This window comes from Condylura cristata, unplaced genomic scaffold, assembly GCF_000260355.1.
Source record: "Condylura cristata isolate star-nosed mole 26May11 unplaced genomic scaffold, ConCri1.0 scaffold00004, whole genome shotgun sequence".
NCBI classification, from domain to species: Eukaryota; Metazoa; Chordata; class Mammalia; order Eulipotyphla; family Talpidae; genus Condylura; species Condylura cristata.
In genome coordinates this window covers 71,027,359-71,036,253 of record NW_004567105.1, presented here as the reverse complement: position 1 = coordinate 71,036,253, position 8,895 = coordinate 71,027,359, and the positions used below count along the sequence as shown (strand labels likewise).

Here is an 8,895-nt window from a genome sequence, read left to right as displayed (position 1 = left end):
AAAAAAAAAAAAAAGAGAGAGCAGATAAGCAAGTAATGATCTCTACCTAATGATGTACATGCTGAAGTGTTTGGGGGAAGTGCATTCATGTTTGCTACTTTGAAATGCATCCAAAAAATAAGCTGGGGGGGGCCTCCCTGGTGGGGAGGGCTTAAGTCTCAGTGCTTTCATCTCTTTGACCTGAGTTTGATTCCCCAGTCAGGGAGCTGACCCACAGGGCACAGCACATTTTTCCTATCTCACCCACTGCTCCCCTCAGCAGGGTATTTCAGTCAATCTGCCTGCTTTGCTCCCCACTTTGTCTCTGGTGAATCCTCTCACTCCACACCTCTGGCCTACACCCCAGTTCTTCTATGCATAAATAAATAAATCTTTTTAAAAAAAAGTTGAATGTGGCCCTCCCTGGTGGCGCAGCAGGTTAAAGCACAGCACTGAGAAGCTAAAGCCACTTCCGCATGAGTTCGAGTCCCGCCTGCTCCGGAGGTGACCACATGGCGTGGCAGACCTCTCCTGACCCGCCTGCTGCTCCCCTCAGCAGTGTACTTCGTCGATCTGCCTGTTTTGATCCCCGCTCTGTCCCTGGTGAATCCTCTCATCCTCCACATCTCTAGCCTGTACTCCAGTTCTTTATGAATAAATAAATATTAAAAAAAAAAGTTGAATGAAGCAGGATGGCTTGACAGCAATATATTAATGGGAGATGCTGGATGGCGCCTATAAATTTCCTTCAACTCTGTATTCTGAAAATGTTTCCTAGTAAAATGCTGACACAAATACAAAAGTGGACTGAGGAAATATATTACGGTTTCCATGGTGTGTAGTAAATATGCAGATTCACACACATGTATGATAAAATTGTCGATGGTTCCTGAGAGGAAGGGGGTGCTCTGTTCTGTTAGGGAAAGATCTCTGCCCTAGACAGAGTAGGAAGAGTAGATGGAGAAATGCTTCTTAAAACACACCGATGGCCCTCCTGGTGGAGCAGCCGTTAAAGCACAGCACTAAGAAGCTAAAGCCACTTCCGCATGAGTTCAGTCCCCGCCCAAGAGTTGACCACATGGCGCGGCAGACCTCTCCTGACCTGCCCGCTGCTCCCCTCAGCAGTGTACTTCGTCTATCTGCCTGTTCTGCTCCCTGCTCTGTCTCTGGTGAATCCTCTCACCCTCCGCATCTCTGGCCTGTACCCCAGTTCTGTATGAATAAATAAATAAATCTTTATTAAAAAAAACAAAAAACCGATGTCCGTGCACACCTGTGAGTAGTTCTTAGTGAGTCCGGAATATTTCGGCTGATAGCATCTCCATGAAGATTCACACCTCAAGTTCTTGTGACTTCCCACCCCAACACCATGGCCACCTGCATGCCTGGGGGCAGCCGTTGCCCAACGGGGTGGAGAACTGCATCCTCCTCTTTCTGGAGGCACTCGATGTACTTCCTTGACCCTAGTCCCTGCACTCGCGGGTTACTTCTCAGACCACCTGCGTCCAAGTCCTGTTTCACGTTCTGCTTCCAGAGCGAAGCCAAAGGAAGACACTCAATAGCAGGATTGGTCTAAACAGCAGACCCTCGGGTGTGTACACCTGGCTCTTTCATATGTCAAGTAGCGACAAGAACCCCACTGGCATAGCTAAGTGGGCAGTGACACTGCAAGGTATGAAACACAAATACCCGCCCGGGGATGGGCGGAGACAGGAGCTGGCTAGCTCTACCCCTGGAACGGGAAGCTAGCTGGAAGGATTGTGAAACTGGCCGGCCTTTCCCAGATTTGGAAGCTTTGAGGAAGGAGTGATTGCCAAGCTTAGGTCAGCCACTGCTGAGGGCATTCTGTGAATGCCAAGGCATTGTTAGTGACATCATCGCCATGGCAATGTTTACAGAGACCTATGTGTTCTGCCAGAAAAGTGAGTCTCAGTACATGATGGTGGGGGACCTGGGGAGTGGGTGTCGAGGGGCAGAACACGAGGCCAATAGAGGGACATTCATGAACTTGGCGGACGCTTCCAGAACTCCTGAGTCATCCTCTTGGCTCCATGGAACCTGGCACCCGGAAGTGAAGTGGCCACAGGAAGTGAAGTGCCACGGTTGCCCTGGCATCCTCAGGAAGGTGTGAGATGGCTCAAATAGTGGGGATGTGCAAATGGTAACCAGGCTATATTTTCTGACTGTACCCCACAGGGCAGCCCAGGGGAGACACCCTTCAGGAAGAAATGCTCTAGGGAGAAGGGCCTTAGTGTTTTTTTTAAAGATTTATTTATTTATGCACACAAGAACTAGGGTACAAGCCAGTGGTGCAGGAAGATTCACCAGAGACAAAGTGGGGAGCAGAAGAGGCAGGTCTACTGAAATACACTGCTGAGGGGAGCAGGTGAGACAGGAGAGGTCTGCTGTGCCACATGGGTCACCTCCCTGGCCAGGGATCAAACTTGTGCTGCAGTGGCTGTGGATAGTTTCATAGTGCTGTGTTTTAACCCCTTGGGTAAAGGGAGGGCTGGGTCCTGGTGTCTTAAGAAGCCTGATGAGAGGGTGACAGGAGAGGCTGCTGTAGCACTGGGCTCATTAGCATCTTGGGTGATGTGGAGACTCCAGTGTGACCAGGAGGAGCCATGTAACCTTCCAAGCAGGTGGACATAATTACCACAAGGCCAGCTAGGCCAGAAGAGCAACACAGGTGTGTTAGCCAGTGGTAATCTTCGGCAATGATTCATAAAGCATGGCATTCTTAGAGGGTGAGACGGCTGGGCAACCAGCGAGGGTGCTGTCTAGAATGTCTGAGAAGAGAAAAAATGTCAAGAGCTTGTGAGCGAAAGGCTCACTTTTGCAGGTTGGCCCCTGCAATGGAAAAGTGGCCCCTTCACTTTCCTGATACAGACAACTGACTGAAGGGAGTGTGGGATGGATTCACTTGCAGAAGGGCCTGTGAGGCCATGCCAAGTACACATAACAAATATTCCCTCATGTTTTCCCAATGGGATTTAGGGTACCTGTGTCCTAAGGAAGGGATACCCCAGACTTGAGGATCTCTCCATAAGGGTTGAGCTGATCCTGATCTCGGGGGGGCCTAAATGCCACCTCTTTCCCTGACTGCACTTTGGGGGAGGGGGGTGGAGAGCAGCATGGGGAATCTTGTCACAGAGAGGCCAACAAGCCAGAGGACCTGCCCCAGGGTGACTTCCCCAGTCCTGAATGCATATTGGGGTGGTTTTCGTTAGGACCGAAGGAACTCTCACCATGAGTAACAGTCATTATGGAGGGAAGGGCAAAAGGCATGGCGGGGAATTGCTGCGTCCCAACCTCATCCACCCCAGACAAATCTGAAGCAAGACCAGTTTCTCGTGGGTCCCCACAAAGATTCAGAGGACACTCCTATCACATCCCATTCAAATCCTACCAGCCCCCTCAAAACACATTTCGTGGTGGATGATGGGGATCACATTTTTAGCCAAGGAGTAGCTGAGGGGTACCTGCCAAGTGCAGGTAATGTTCTTACTGGAACAGAACAACACAGCCTCTGTCCTCTGATTTGTGGTGAATGCTCGAATGGTTTCAAAATTATCACGGGAGGGATCAAAAACAATTTGTTTGTAAGAGGGCAGGACAGGCACATTTTCTTGCCCCAGGCCCTGTTAATTGCTCAGCTTCCTCCCAGAAGAGACTGTAGCTGTTTGGGCATTCCATTGCTGTTTATACAGCCCGGTCATTGCATACACGACACCTTGTTATTGGGAAATGGGGGGCAGTGACAAGACTGACGCTGAAACCTGGAAAAGCAGCATCCAAGTAACAGCGTCTCATGGGTGAAGGCCACAGCTGATGTAAAACAGGGAAAATCCACTTCATGACTCCAGTGGGACCCTCCTCAACATCTAAGGACCCAAGGGGATCCAGCTTGCTTCCTATCTCTGCACCATGGCACCCCTGATGGGAGGGAGGCAGTCAAGAAATGTGGGGGCAGAAGGAGGGGACGTGACCTTCACAGCTGATCCCCTCCAAATGCTAATGAGACAATTTCCCCTGTGTGCATATTCCACCCCCTGTAAATTAACTGGCACTGGAACAAAATACTGAATAGCCATGGTTTTATTTCACACTTGCAGGTATGTGGTAGCATCAGTACACATATACAAGTACACATCATTACAACACGAGGTCACAGAAAACTTACAAAACAAAAAGCAATTCCAAGCTAGGTGAAACTCACACCTTCCCCAACACATAAACCACATCCCCCAACCCCATACATAATACAAATAACGGTGGGAAACACACACACACACACACACACACACACACAAAACACTTGGCCCAAATACAAATATTAATGTTGTCTAATATAGCATTTTAAAGTCATTTATTCAGTTCAGATTACTTCAGTGGTAAATAGTATTTTTCCTTTAAAAAAAAAAAACAAAAAAACACTAGGCCCTCCCTGGTGGCGCAGTGGGTTAAAGCACTGCACTTGGAAGCTAAAGCCACTTCCGCGTGAGTTCGATTCCTGCCTGCCCCGGAGGTGACCGCATGGCGTGGCAGACCTCTCCTGACCCGCCCGCTGCTCCCCTCAGCAGTGTACTTCGTGGATCTGCCTGTTTGTTCTGCTCCCCTCTCTGTCTCTTGTGAAGCCTCTCACCGCCCCTAAGCCTCTGGCCTGTACCCCAGTTCTGTATGCACAAATAAATAAATCTTAAACAAACAAACAAAAACACTAAAATAACACTGATATTTAGATCACCAGGTAATGTGAACATACCCCAAATTTTCTAATCTTCAGGACTAAAAATAATATCTGCATTATGTGTGCACATTCCTCAATAAAGAAATAAGGAAAGGAAAGGAGCTCAGTGACATCACAGGTTCGGGGTCATGCTGAACGTGTGACGACAGCGTCTTCAAGTCCCTTGGTACGTCTCTGTCAAGTACCTCGTCCGTGGATCTCTGCTTCCAGTACCTATATACCCTTTCAACTCACCCCAGGGACCCAGGAGCCTGGAGAACCCTGATTTGAGCTCTTTAGCATCATAGTGATAGAGAACCAGACCTCCCAGATCACTTGCACCCCAGGTTGAGGGCAGGGGACAAGGCTGAGGTGGGAGGGGGCTTACACACGGCGGTCCCAGATCACTCAGTTCACAGAAGAAAGAGAAAGACTCATTCAGATGAGCATAAAACAAACAAAAAAGAGAAACAGTGAATGAGCATAGAACAACCCTGAGTATGTGAGTCAAGAGCCTTTCAAACATCAAGTGTCATTGAGTCTCATCTCCCTCAGACCTGAGAAGCAAAACAACCCAGGGGAGCTGATGATCAATATGGAGCTGGAGGAATTTGTAGATGGTGGAAGTTTCACACACTGTTGGTGGGACTGTGAAGTGGTTTGACTGCTAAGGAAAACAGCGTGGGGGTTCTTCAAAAAGTTAAAACTAGTGCCACTATGTGATCCAGCAATCCCACTTTTGGAACAGACAGCCCAAGAAATAGAAAGTGGGGTCCTGATGGGATACCTGTATACCATGTTCATGGCAGCTTTCCTCAGAATAGATAAGCAATGGAAACACCCCAATGTCCTCTGAAGATGAATGGGGAGACAAAACGTGGTCCATAAGTGATAGACTAGTATTCAGACTTAGAAAACAACAGGGGAGGATGCTGAGGACAATACGATAAACGAAAGAAACCGTCACAAGAAATCAAATAATGTATGATCTCACTTATACCTGGTCCCTAGAGTAGACAAATTCATAGACACAAACCAGGGATTCAGGAGAGGAAGACTCATTGTTTAGTGAATACAGCTTCAAATGCACTAGATGAAAAGCTTTAAAGATCTGTTTCACAACAGTGTGAATATACTTAACAGTGATGAACTACATGCTTAAAAACTATCAAAAATTGTATACTGTTTAACTACCAAAAAGACAACTGAGACAAGAAAAAAACTGGATCCTGTGCTCAGCTGCAACAGATAGAGTTCCTTAAGCCTCCGGCAGTGGAAAGAGCACGTTACTGCGAGAAGGCATGGCTTCTGGAAGGGTAGCCCACCTCCCAACTACCATTAGCTACAAAAGAATTACTGTTCATCTCATTGGGTATAATAATAGCATTGGGGAGATGATTTCTTAAGGGGGCTCTAAATAAAGTATTTTGGTGTGAAAGTATGGCTTCTAAGATTTGCCATCATAGACTTGAGCCAAAAAGGAAAAAAAGAGTAGGGATCAGGGAAGCTGAGAGGAATAGAAAAGTCACAATCATTGAATGTGGGTGATGAGTACACAGGGAATTCAATTTGCTATTCTCTCTGGTATGCATATTTAACATTTTTTAATCACTAAAAATTCTAAGACAGAGTAAGAAAAAAGGGATGAACAGGTGTCTGGAATGGATGGCAGCATTAAAAGTTACTAATTATTAATAAATAATTAATGTATTAAGTGTTCCATAACTATCAATCTCCACATGCTATTGTTCATTTAAAAATATTACATTTCAGTTTAACTTGTTTAACAAATTATGAAATTGAAAGAATTGAATTGAAAGAATTTTCAGGCTTTAGGTAATGTTTCTCATCACTTCTCCCTCCCAGCCATTAGCAAACAAAACAAAGAAGGAATGTGCAAAGAACACCCCAGGTTCCTACCTGGACAATCACAGAGGAATTAATACAAGCTTCATATCGGGTATTGCTGACATGCCATGGGACACACAGGATGGATCTTCTTAACTTTTCTTTTAGCAGAGAAGAATCAGTCAAGTAAGGACTTTGGAGCAAAGAGGAAGGGCCACAAGACCACATAGTGATCGCAACGGAAGGAAAAAGACAAAGAAGCAAAAACAAAAACAGGACTTGATAAAAGCTAATTGCATAGAGCTCGGGGCTCGGATGAAAAGGATCCAGAATCGAGAAACCAATGAAATAAACGGGAGAGCAGGCAAATGAGCGCTCCCAGCTACAACGGCTGCAAGACAAATAGCAGCAACTTGGCCCAGCCCAGTCCAGTGAATCCAGACAAGGGAACTGAGAAGATGAGGAATGGTCCAAAAAGTGTGCAACTGTGAGCCTTCCTGAGGCAGGGACGGGTGGGTGCTTGGGCTCGGGGGTGCATTAGCGAAGGGGTCAGGGAACTTGGGAGCTGGGCCACCACCTTGAACTTGACATCTCATCTGCCCCTAGTCCCACCATGTGCAAGATGTGTTAAAAGAATCTCCAGGGTCCCTTCCGAAGCTCTGAGTTAGCTTTCATCCAAACTTATTCCTGGCTAGGATGATCACACAGTGGAGGTGGAGTGGGGGAGGTAGAAGAAGAAATCCACAGAAACCTCCGATCAAAGATACACTTGAGACCTGATGGAAGGTCTCTGTGACTACCTTGAGCTGCCCCAGGACCCACTTAGACACAGGCAGCCAGGAGGAAAATGAAGGAAAGCCCGCTGGCCAGAGACAGCGGTGCTCAGGAGAGAGTAAACAGGCAGAGCAAAGTCAAGGCCCAGCAGTTGCTGTGACTGGTCCTGGTCCCACAGGCGGCTGGCCACCCACGCACATGCCCCGGGATGAGCTGCTCTGTAATCCCCTGTGCGTCTATGTGCCCAGCGCGGCTCCTGAGCAAGCCTGACGTGGTGCTCAAGCTTCGCCAACATTGGCTGCTTCCGGCATGACGACGGCACGTGCACCTCACGCACTACGTCTTAACCTTGAGGTAGATATGATAATTATCCCCATTACAAGGTGAGCGAAGCTGAAGCTCAGTTAGGGCAAGCCACTGCCCACGCCACCCGCCAGTGAGAGCAGGGTGAGCCCCTCCAGCCTCAGTGGTGTTTTTGTTCCCTGTCAAAGAAAGACTCTCAACCACAAAAGCCAATGCTGATGCAGACCCTCAGCTTTCTCAGGGAGGCCTTTCCTAAAGGTGCAGCTATTGCTATCCCAGCAGCAAAGGGGCTCTTGCCCCTGGCAGAAGGGCTGAGCTAACAGGAGAAGGATCTCTCCAGCTGCCCGAACCCTCCTGGCCTGGTTCTAAGAGGCCAGCAGGGAAGGTGCTATGGTTCTGTGGCCAGAGCACTCTGATGGGGTAAGGCTGCTAGTGGGAAGTCACCCAGCAGGAAGGAAGACCCAGCCATTCCACAGCCTGGAGCCAGTGGGAGAGATGCCCAAGAGGCCTCAGCTTCTCAGCAATCAGACCCTATCTTGGGGGCTTCAGTTTCCTGGGAAGACCACCTCTGCTGAAACTAGAGATCCCCTGCCACATGGCGCGGCAGACCTCTCCTGACCTGCCCACTGCTCCCCTCAGCAGTGTATTTCATCGATCTGGCTGTCCTTCTGCCCACTCTGTCTCTGGTGAATCCTTTCACCCGCCGTACCTCTTGTATACATACAGAACTGGGGTACAAGTTTGTATGCATAAGTAAATCAATCTTTAAAAGAAAAAAAAAAGAGTTTAAGAGTCTAAGCTGATTTACATGGTTAACTGTGTTTGAATCCTGCAATCACTGGAAAGAACCCTCAGGAAGGAGAAGACTGGCTGCTAGCCTGGAACCTCCTGCACATCTCATCCCGTTAACAGTGGCCTCATCTGTCTCAGTTTCCTCATCTTGAAATAGGGAATAGTAGACTGCTCCTAATTACCTCACGAAAATGTTGAAAAGGAGATGGTGTGGGGGGTTGGGATGGAGGGGCAGAGAAATCCCCTAGAACCTCCTAGGTGGGTGTACTCTTACCCCTAACACAGGGCTTGCATTTCTTTCACCCCAACCCCAAAGGCCCAGGAGCTCAGGCAACTAAATAGCATCACCAATAGGTCTGGAACTGGATGAGCCAGGCGTCAGTCAATAAAGGTGACTGGTGGAATGGGGGATGAACCACGCGTCAGTCAATAAAGGTGACTGGTGGAATGGGGGATGAACCACGCGTCAG

The 8,895-nt window shown here is 48.1% G+C and overlaps 1 protein-coding gene across 2 annotated transcripts in view; it reads right to left on the bottom strand.

Annotated features, from left to right (window-relative positions):
- Nucleotides 1-8,895, bottom strand: part of GLB1 (galactosidase, beta 1) — a 65,747-nt gene that overhangs the window by 51,578 nt on the left and 5,274 nt on the right. The window lies entirely within an intron of this gene.